The sequence below is a fragment of the Hibiscus syriacus genome, unplaced genomic scaffold, assembly GCF_006381635.1.
Source record: "Hibiscus syriacus cultivar Baekdansim isolate YM2019G1 unplaced genomic scaffold, ASM638163v2 tig00117056_pilon, whole genome shotgun sequence".
In the NCBI taxonomy this organism is placed as follows: Eukaryota; Viridiplantae; Streptophyta; class Magnoliopsida; order Malvales; family Malvaceae; genus Hibiscus; species Hibiscus syriacus.
This window is the reverse complement of record NW_024063539.1, coordinates 6,482,780-6,493,512: the sequence shown is the minus strand read 5'-3', so window position 1 is coordinate 6,493,512 and position 10,733 is coordinate 6,482,780.

Below are 10,733 nucleotides of genomic sequence, written 5' to 3'. Positions count from 1 at the left end.
ATATTTACATATGACTAATCTAAATCTATTTTAAACTTGTTTATATTTTTATTTTTTTAAATAATTTATGTTTTTTAAACTTAATATTTAATGATTTTATTTGTTTTGTATTCAATTAAAATTTACCTATATACAATTTAACATGATTATAAGTGTTTACATTATGATAAAAATATGCTATAGGATCACAATATATATATATATATATATATAAAGACTTGAAAGAGAAAAAGGATTATTAAGCTAGACTATTTGCCCTAATTCTGGGCTAATCCCACTCCTATTGGGCTCACCCCACTTCGAATTTTACACATAAATGCCCAACAACAAGATAAATAGTCATCAATTAATAATATTGTTCGAATTGATAATAAATTAATAACCGATCAATAATTATAATTAATAAGTATTGTAAAGCTAGTTTACCATTTCTTATTCGTTAAATGTTATAAGTAATCCTTATACTGTGTATAGATTATGGATTTAGTCTCTATAATCTGATTAATTTTAATCCTTTTACTTTTTAAATTTTAAAATTTGAGTCCCAATACCGGACAATATAACCAAAATGATTATACTGGAGAATAAAAATTAAATCTACAAATTGCGCATAGTATATGGAGTAATAGAAAATTTTGACTTAGCATATTTCATGATTATTAGGGGTGAGTAAATTTTGATTCGACTCGAAAATTATTTGTTTAGTTATTCGAGCCAATTTGAATTAGTTGTTTAAATCAAGTTTAAAATTTAAAAATTTGAATAAATGAAACAGATAAATATTAAAATTACGTTATTTTTTATCTTTTTCTTTAGTTAAGTAATTTGTTTGTTTTGTGATTTGGTCCTTGATTTCATTTTTCTTTAATTTTCTATTCTACCAAATGGACGTTTAATTTTTAACGGAGACGTTGATGTGATAGTTAAGTAAATTTGTATAATTACATATTTAATCTCAATTATTTATACATTCTATCAATTTGATATTAATTTTAATTTTATTTAATATATTTAATTTTTCTAAATCCAAATCTGGGTAATGAAGGAAGTTTAAACGCATCTTAAGTTAATATGTAGTTGATGCTTGGAAAGTTTGTGTCTGTCCTTGTTTGCTTTTCTTCCCCTGTTATCCCCAATTGGACTTTAGACTGCAGTTTAATCAACTATCACTACCATATATTGAGTGAAAATCTCATATTTATTAATTGATAAATGACGTGGACAGTAGAATATAGGTAATTTCACCGTTAAAGTAGAACATAACATACGGTGTAAAATGAAGGATTTTAATCGTGTAATCAGGAGTGGATCAAAAGGGTATTGAAGTGTAATTTTATTAGTAGTCTGATCACCAAGAGTGGGATATGTTGTACTTTACTAATGAAATCACCTATATTCACCTCTCCACGCCATATATCAATTAATAAATATGAGATTTTCATCTCAATATATAGTAGTGAGAGACGATCACATTGCAATCCAAAGTCCGTTTGGGGATAACCAGCGGAAGAAACATAGACAGACATACAATCTTTTTAAGCATCAACTACATATTGATTTAATCTTTAAATTATATATATCTCTTTGATATTTTACTTTTGATTGAGAGTATCGTGTCATGGTTCTTTAATATACTTATTTTTATACTATATAAATTATATATATTCTATAGAAATAATAAAATTTATTGTAAATTGAATACAATAATGTCAACACACCTTTTCGTCTGGGTACAACACCTTCAACACACCGATTTAGTGAGATTCAGAAAACAAACATAACGTTAGAGTTTTACTAGGATTCAAACTCCTAAAAATAAGATAGAGTTATACTATGACTCAAACTCCTAAAAATAGGATCCACAAGCATTATAAATAGTCATTGTAACGCATGATTTACATACAAAAATACAGAGGAAAACACGAAAAATACAAAGGCAAAGCTATTGTAAACGATTCGAAAAATAAATAAAAGGTAGCATCTTTTTTACCTTGATTCGTTCATTTCTCGCATGTGTATGTTTTTTTTTCTTGAGATTTGGTTCGAATAACCCAAAACATAGGTTGCGTCGATGACCAAAAAAGGGTGGGGTTTCGAACCTAGATCTACCCCCGAGGCGTGTTCCTGTTTTTAAATATTTAATTCTCCCCCTAAATCAATTTTTTTTGCTTCAAAATTTGCCTATCGATTTATTTTTTTCCTTTTGATTTGATCCCTTAAATTTACGTTTTAATTATTATTATTTTATTTATTTAACGTTATTTATATGCATATTTCCCTTATTACTCACTTTATTTAATTGATTTGTTATTTTTTTTTCTTTTTTTCATGTAATATTTTTTTACATCTTATGCATTTTCTTTCTTTTTTTTACTTTAGTATATATTTTTATTATTTTTAGATTACATATATATATATATGTTATTTTTTATTATCTGTTTTATTAATTTATATATATATATATATATATATTTATTTATTTACTATTTTTTATGTTTTTTATTATATATATATTATTTTTACTTTTTTTATTTGTTTTATTTATATATATTTTTCTTCTTTTTCTTTATTTTTATATATATTTTTATTTATTTTACTTACTATTTTATCTTTGCTTCCTTTATCTTATCTTTTATTTAATTTATTTTTTCTTCATTTTAATTTTATTTATTTATTTATTTCTTACCTTTTTATCTAACATGATTTTTTGACCTTCTTAAGGACACACTTTTAAAACTAATTAAGGTAAGTAATTGTGATCGTATTTTTACCTTTTAATTTTAAATTACAATACCGAAATGGCAGTTCAAGGGTACTAACCCTTCCTTGACTATAACCAACTCCCGAATCCGATACATATTTGGAAAGATGCAGATCATGTAAGAAATAGGGTATCCGATTAACCTATTTGTTTTAAAATAAATGATCGGTGGCGACTCCAATTCGTTAATCCAAGTCGAAGCCTAATTTCGGGCCCAACCGAAAGACAGTTTTGACAGTTTGGCGACTCGACTGAGGACATGTAAGTGAGTCAGACTAAGGTAATTTTCAGTTATCTTTTTAACGAAAATGGTAAGTTTAAATTGTAAGGTAACATTTCGATCCTTATTGCTTACTTTTGATTATAGTTTCGAGTAAATAGTTGTACTAACTGTTTTCTAATGATTTCAGCCCTTCAAAGCTTGTTTTTCACTTAAGGCACTAAACCTGAGCTCTGAACCCTATTTAAGTGGGGGTAAAAGCAACACCTTCGTGTGAATTTATTCACCGCACAGGCCTAACAAGTAGCCTTCGGGATTCATATATCTTATGTCTTCATATGAATTTATTCACCACACAGACATAAGGAAATGTGTCATCTCGAGTTTAACTTAGTCCACACAAGCTTGTAATAGGCTTAGGACTAAGGGTTTGGTAAGCCAAGGGGGCACCAGCAAGGAGAACTCATGTACTTTCTTTTGAACCTGAACCGGGAAACTACAAGGAGTTAGAGCTCACCCTAAAACTTCATTTCAAACCATAGGTTGTCTTGAGTTATTTCCCGCTTTACTTTCTGTTCAAAGCATGCGAACTATAAATTTATACGGTTAAGACTTGTTCAAAATCAACATGCGGGATAGAGATCATGTATGAGTAGGAATAATAAAACATGTGGGGTAGGACTTTTCATTTTCATTATTGTTTTGATATACCTCACTAACTCTTTTCATTTTTTTCTTCTTTTATTTTATTTTCATCGTTTGCATCATTCAAAAGAGGTATTGATCCACCAAAACATGTTCGTTAAACGTAAATAGTCTGCATTAATGGACAAAAGGGTTATAATACGAGATATGAAAAACACAGAAGTCCAGCTATGATCTGAATAAATCGGGACTTATATTCTACACACCAAACATCAATTTTTTAAGCTGGAAAAGGTTGTAGTGGCAAGATGGGAAAATGTTACTGACCCGGAGAGTCCTTTCGAAGACTACGAGAATAAGACGGCGAAACCCTAGCTGAGCTGGAGGCCATTATTGCTGACGAATTCAAAAAAAAACTTCAGATAGTTCCTCAAATGGTGTTTCTGTTAGGGAACAGACTCAACAGAGAGTAAAATCAGAGATACAACCATTCGAGACTTCCTGGCACAAGTACAAAAAGCATCCCAGAGAAACCGAAACGGTTCGACGGGATATTCAACTGATGACAGAAAAAGGCGAAAGACGAATCAATCTGTCAGAAGTTGTTCGGGGTCTATACCTTTAAAATATTTTTTATCTCCTAAGACGTAACACTTTTGTCCCCGATAAGGATTATTTATAATAACAGACACATTTTTGGATCAATGCCTCGAACATTTCATGCATTTTGCATTTTACATCTACATTTCATTTTTAAGCATTTCCATAAACATGAAATTTCTTCATGAAGGATTCGATGAAGTGGTCTTAACCACATGACACCACATGGAAGCAAGATTGTAACAATTAAAGAAAAAAACTGAAATCAGTATAGTGGGAGCTTGATCAGCTGATTGTAGGACTAAGCCTGCCAGAATGATCTGAGAAAAGAGTTCACCATATCCTAAGCGCTACGACATTGAAGCTGTGTGCAGTTGCCACATAGGAAGCTCCAGACACTCCTATGAGAACTGTAAGACACTGAGGAGAAATATTTAAAACCTGATGGATTCAGGGGAATGGACAATCGAAGAAGGGAGCATTGCATATACCATTTGCACTTAGAGCATTGTTTTGTTTGAACACGTCTTTGATCTTTCATGTTTGCTTAATCTATAAAAACAATTGAATTTATGATATCTTCTAAGGTGGAATAATTGAACAAATTTTAATCTTTAGTTCTTCGAATATTAAATGAATTAAAGATTCTTTTAATTCTTCAAGAATTATAGATTTTTGACATATGGCAAGATTAGACATTTCTCATCCTGTCTCAAACTCTAAAATAAAATACATTGATTCTTTACCCAAAATAATTCATGGTCACAACCAAAGAACCAAATTTTGATATTTCCTCTATTTGAGACCTTAAAACATTCTTTTCGACCTTGAAACATTGCATTTATCTTTTCAATACATAAAAAGACATACACATACCTTTCTTGGAGTCAATCAAGTCACATCATTGTCTTTTTAGACTCAAAATTGACATTTATATACCATTAAAACCCAAGGCATTGAGTTGTTCATTTGAACATGAGCATTCTTCTAAGACACAACTTGGGGCATCTCGTAGGGAGTCTGAACATTGAGACATGTTGGGAGCAAGAAGAAGAAAGAAGAATTTAGTAGAAATAATTTTATCATGCATTAATTACATCGTTTTCATGTGAATAAAATTAATTCTGAAAATCTATCCCCTGGGAATACCTCTTCTGTGAAGACTTCCATGTATGAAATGATGAACGACTTTCTTTCTTCATCCCTTCACAACAGGAGAAAATATATATCCATTGTGTCCCCTTTTGAGCCTATAGTATTTTTCTTCTGATTCAACCTTAACCAAGGATCACCCTCTACACTGGGGGCAAAGTGTAAGAAATCTACTCAGAGGAGTAAAGACATCAATCTAAAGGAGATACCAAAAGGTGAACCAAATGCCAAGTATGAAGATTCAATAAAAAAACAAAAAAGCAGAAAAAATGAAAAAGGAAAAAGGAAAAAGGAAAAAAGAGAAACAAAAACAAAAGAAAAACGAAGAAAAAAGACAAGAAACATATGCAAAGATTCTCTCGATTCAAATGACGCATCGGGATTCAAATTATGAGATTATCGTTCCAGAGTCACTTTACTCGAAGATCATGAAACATCCAGAGAAAATCACACATACGAGCAGATTTAAATTGAGCAAGACAGGATTGAAGGCATCATAATGAATTGATCATTGGTTTAATACCCCGAAACACTTGTTTCATCCTATTTATCATTTTCTTTCATAACCATGAACCATGACCTACATTACGTGCCTTAAAAGTCCCTTCTAATCATACATGAAGTTCTTAACAGAAGAGACTATCTTCAGATTTCATCCCGCCCATCAGGATTAATCTTTATTTGCAAAAAATACTGTAATGCATGATAGAGAAAAATAACTAAGGGGGTTCAAGACGTAAATTCCGAATGACGTCTTGAAACCAAAGGAGAATTCGAGTTGAAAACCTGAAAAGGCGGCTCGAATATAAAAATTGGGCAGCTGAGGCGATCACACAAATTCCTTGACAAGGCATCGCATAATCCAAGCGTGACCATGAAAGCTGGGAGTCAGAGAACACTTCCAGTAGAGGAGTATACAAGCTACCCCATCATCAAATAAACAAAAATGCCAAACCTTTGACCAAATACAATAACCTGAGACTTTTTTATCCTTTCTTTATTTAACCATTTCCCAAAAATAGCTTTGATCTTGGAACGTGTCAAATAAATATAATTTATTGAAGGATTAACAATGTAATTAATTCTTTGATATCCAATGAACTCTAGTTTTATGATTCGTCTCAATTGTAAAACCGTGAAAGGGGCAATATTTTCAAAACTTTTGGTTAAACATTTTTTGAAACTCTTTTTTGATATTTTCAGAACTTTGAAAATAAAAAGAAAAACATTTTTTCAAACAAGGCAATCTCTCTAGAGTGGATATTGGAAAATGACATGTGGCTCCCAGACACTAATCTCATACTTAGAATCAATGTTGAAGCAAGAAATAAGGAACAATGGGGGTATCTTTGGAGACTCAACATCAAATGTTGGGGTATTTTTTTCAACATCGAATATTGGGGCATCTTTGGGGATTCAACACCCTGACGCGAATTATCAGATCTTCTGAATGTCTTTCCTCCACATGCAGGAATAAACAGACAAAGAATGAGGCTCTATCCAAGAGAAAACAAAATTAATTCATACTTAAGAGCATCACATTTATCATACATAATTTTTTGCAGCTTTTAGAGTCAAGTTTCAACTTCAAGATAAAGGATACTCGATTCAAAAGAACATTTAAAAGTTGATGGTGGTTGCTCGACCTCACAGCGAAGGAGAGACTGTCTGACAACGAAACAACTTTCCAATTTCAGTCAGAGTCAATTTCAACTTCACATCGAAGGATATTGAACTTGAAGCGACACAATTTACTCGAGATTGGATTTCAACTTCACAACGAAAGATATCCAACTCAATACAATATACAAGCTTGGATTTCAACTTCACGACGAAGGATATTCAAGTCAAGACTCAACTTCACAACGAAGGGGTCATCCACGATTTTAACTTCACGACGAAGGGGTCATCCACGATTTCAACTTCACGACGAAGGATATCGTGCCAACTCTAGATTGGATTTCAACTTCACGACGAATGATATCCAATTCAAACCTCAACTTCACAGCGAAGGGGCTTCCCAATATCATTTAGAGTCAGTTTCAACTTCACTACGAAGGGAATCGTGCCCACCAGCAATATTAATTGGATTGCAACTTCACGACGAAGGATATCCAATTCAAGGCTCAACTTCACGACGAAGGGAATCGTGCTCACCAGTAAACATGCCATCCACAGATTTGACATTCTTAAGTCAACAATTAGAGCTTCTGAAAGGATTTCTTTAACATGTAGGAACAAGCAGATTATCGATCGCATTTAAGATTATTTTTCTCGAAACAATGGGTCATCTCGCGTGAGACTAATTTACTCAAAACAAAGTTTTGTCTCTCTTGAGACAATTTCTCTTGAAACAAATTTTGTCTCTCTTGAGACAGTTTCCCTTGAAACAAATTTTGTCTCTCTTGAGACAGTTTCCCTTGAAACAAATTTTGTCTCTCTTGAGATAATTTCCTTTGAAACAAATTTTGTTTCCCTTAAGACAGTTTTTCTTGAAACAAATTGTCTCTCTTGAGACAGTTTCCCTTGAAATAAAATCTTTGAATCTGTTTTCCTTGAAACAAATTTCGTCTCCCTTGAAACAAAATCTTTGAATCTGTTTTTCTTGAAACAAATTTCGTCTCCCTTGAGACAGTTTCTTTTGGAACTAAGTTTTGTTTCTCTTGAAACAAATTTTGTCTCTCTTGAGACAGTTTCCCTTGAAACAAAATATGTGAATATGTTTTCCTTGAAACAAAGTTTTGTCTCCCTTGAGACAGTTTCTCTTGAAACACAAATCTTCGAATATGTTTCTTTTGAAACAAAATTTTGCCACCTTTGAAATTGTTTCTCTTGAAACACAAAAAAAAACCTTTGAAAATGTTTATCTTGAAACCTAAGACCTTCGAGTTCGATTAAACTCAGCTTCGAGGACACATCATTCGCAGCATAACTCAAGGCTAGAAGGGTTATCTGTCAACAAAGACCTTCGAGTTCGATTACGCTCAGCTCAAAGGCACATCATTTGCAGCATAACTCAATGCTAGAAGGGTTATCTGTCATCAAAGACCTTCGAGTTCGATTACATTCAACTACGAGGCAAATCAAATTTACAACATAGCTCAAGGCAAGAAGGGTTATCTGTCAACAAAATTGTCGAGTTCAATTTCATTCAGCTCGATGACACATCAATCACACTACTTTCCGGTTGCGTCGAGGTTTTCAAGTCGAGAAGAAGACCTGGGTTAGCCTTGTCTTAGTGACAAGCAACCATTTTCAAGCAGCATAGCTTACGTCAAGAAAAACTATATGTCAACGAAGATTTATGAGTTCGATTTCGATCCAAGAAAAAGACCGAAGGGCAACGAGAAGCCATATGCTGATTCAAATTCCGAACTACGGCTTCAATTCCATATCATTTCAATATGAACACGACTTCACGACGAATGAGTCATACGCAACTTAATTCGACAGGGAGTTATTGAAACATCAGAGTCAATTTTCAACTCCACCGAACGAAAAGTGTGTCTTTTAATCTTTGCCCTATCCCCGTTACACGACTATGGGCAAAGAGAGACAGCTGTCAACACACCTTTTCATTTGGGTACAACACTCTCAACAATCCCGATTTAGTGGGATTCAAAAAACAAACATAACATTAGAGTTTTACTAAGATTCGAACTCCTAAAAATAAGATAGAGTTTTACTAGGACTCAAACTCCTAAAAATAGGATAGAGTTCTACTATGATTCAAACTCCTAAAAATATGATCCACAAGCATTATAAATAGCTATTGTAACACACGATTTACATACAAAAATACAAAGGAAAGCATGAAAAAATACAAAGGCAAAGCTATTGTAAACGATTCGAAAAAGAAATAAAATGTAGCATCTTTTTTACCTTGATTCGTTCATTTCTAAAATGTGCATGTTTTTTATTTATTGAGATTTGGTTCGAATAACCCAAAACGTAGGTTGCGCCGATGACCAAAAAAGGGTGGGGTTTCGAAGTTTCGAACCTAGATCTACTCCCGAGGCGTGTTCCTGTTTTTAAATATTTAATTCTCCCCCTAAATCAATTTTTTTGCTTCAAAATTTGCCTATCAAATTGTTTTTTTTCTTTTGATTTGGTCCTTTAAATTTACGTTTTAATTATTATTATTTTATTTATTTAACTTTATTTATATGCACATTTTCCTTTTACTCATTTTATTTAATTGCTTTGTTATTTTTCTTTTTTTTCATGTAATATTTTTTTACATCTTATTCATTTTTTTACTTTAATATATATTTTTATTTTTTTAGATTACATATATATATGTTATTTTTTATTATATATTTTATTAATTTATATATATATATATATATTTACTATTTTTTATGTTTTTATTTATTATATATATATATTATTTTTACTTTTTTATTATTATTTTATTTATTTGTTTTATTTATATGTTTTTTCTTCTTTTTCTTTATTTCTTTATATTTTTATATATATTTTTATTTATTTTACTTACTATTTTATCTTTATTTTCTTTATCTTATCTTTTATTTAATTTATTTTTTCATTATTTTAATTTAATTAATTAATTTATTTTTTACCTTTTTATCTAACATGGTTTTTTGACCTTCTTAAGGGCATACCTTTAAAACTATCTAAGGTAAGTAATTGAGATCGTATTTTTACCTTTTAATTTTAAATTACAATTTTCTTAATTTAAGACAACTTGAAATTGCGTCGTACCGAAAGGGCAGTTCAAGGGTGCTAACCCTTCCTTGACTGTAACCTACTCCCGAATCCGACACATCTTTGAAAAGACGCAGATCTGGTAAGAAAAAGGGTATCCGATCAACCCATTTGTTTTAAAATAAATTATCGGTGGCGACTCCAATTCGTTAATCCAAGTCGAAGCCCAATTTTAGACCCAACCGAAAGATGATTCCGATAAATAAAATATTAATAAATCAAATATCAGATATTAAAAAAATAACACGACTTTATATGAAATACGGATCCATATATTTAATGGTAAGCAAATGTAATTGAGAAAGATCAATAGACTTATGAAAGCATAGACCCACGGAAAAGTATATTATTATACTACAGTCTACACGTAAATAAAATAAAGAGAAAATCGTCTCAGTGACCAAAAATACCTTATAATATACGATTTTAACCAATTTTTTTTGGATTTGCCAAAATGACCAATAAAATCGCAACGCGATATCAAAATCGCAACGCGATATCAAAATCGCAACGCGATTTAGAAAATCGCAACGTTAAAAAGAAAATCGCAACGGTCAAAAGAAAATCGCAACGCGAGCTTCCAAGTTCGCAACGCGATTTAGAAGAAAATCGCAATGCGATTGATTG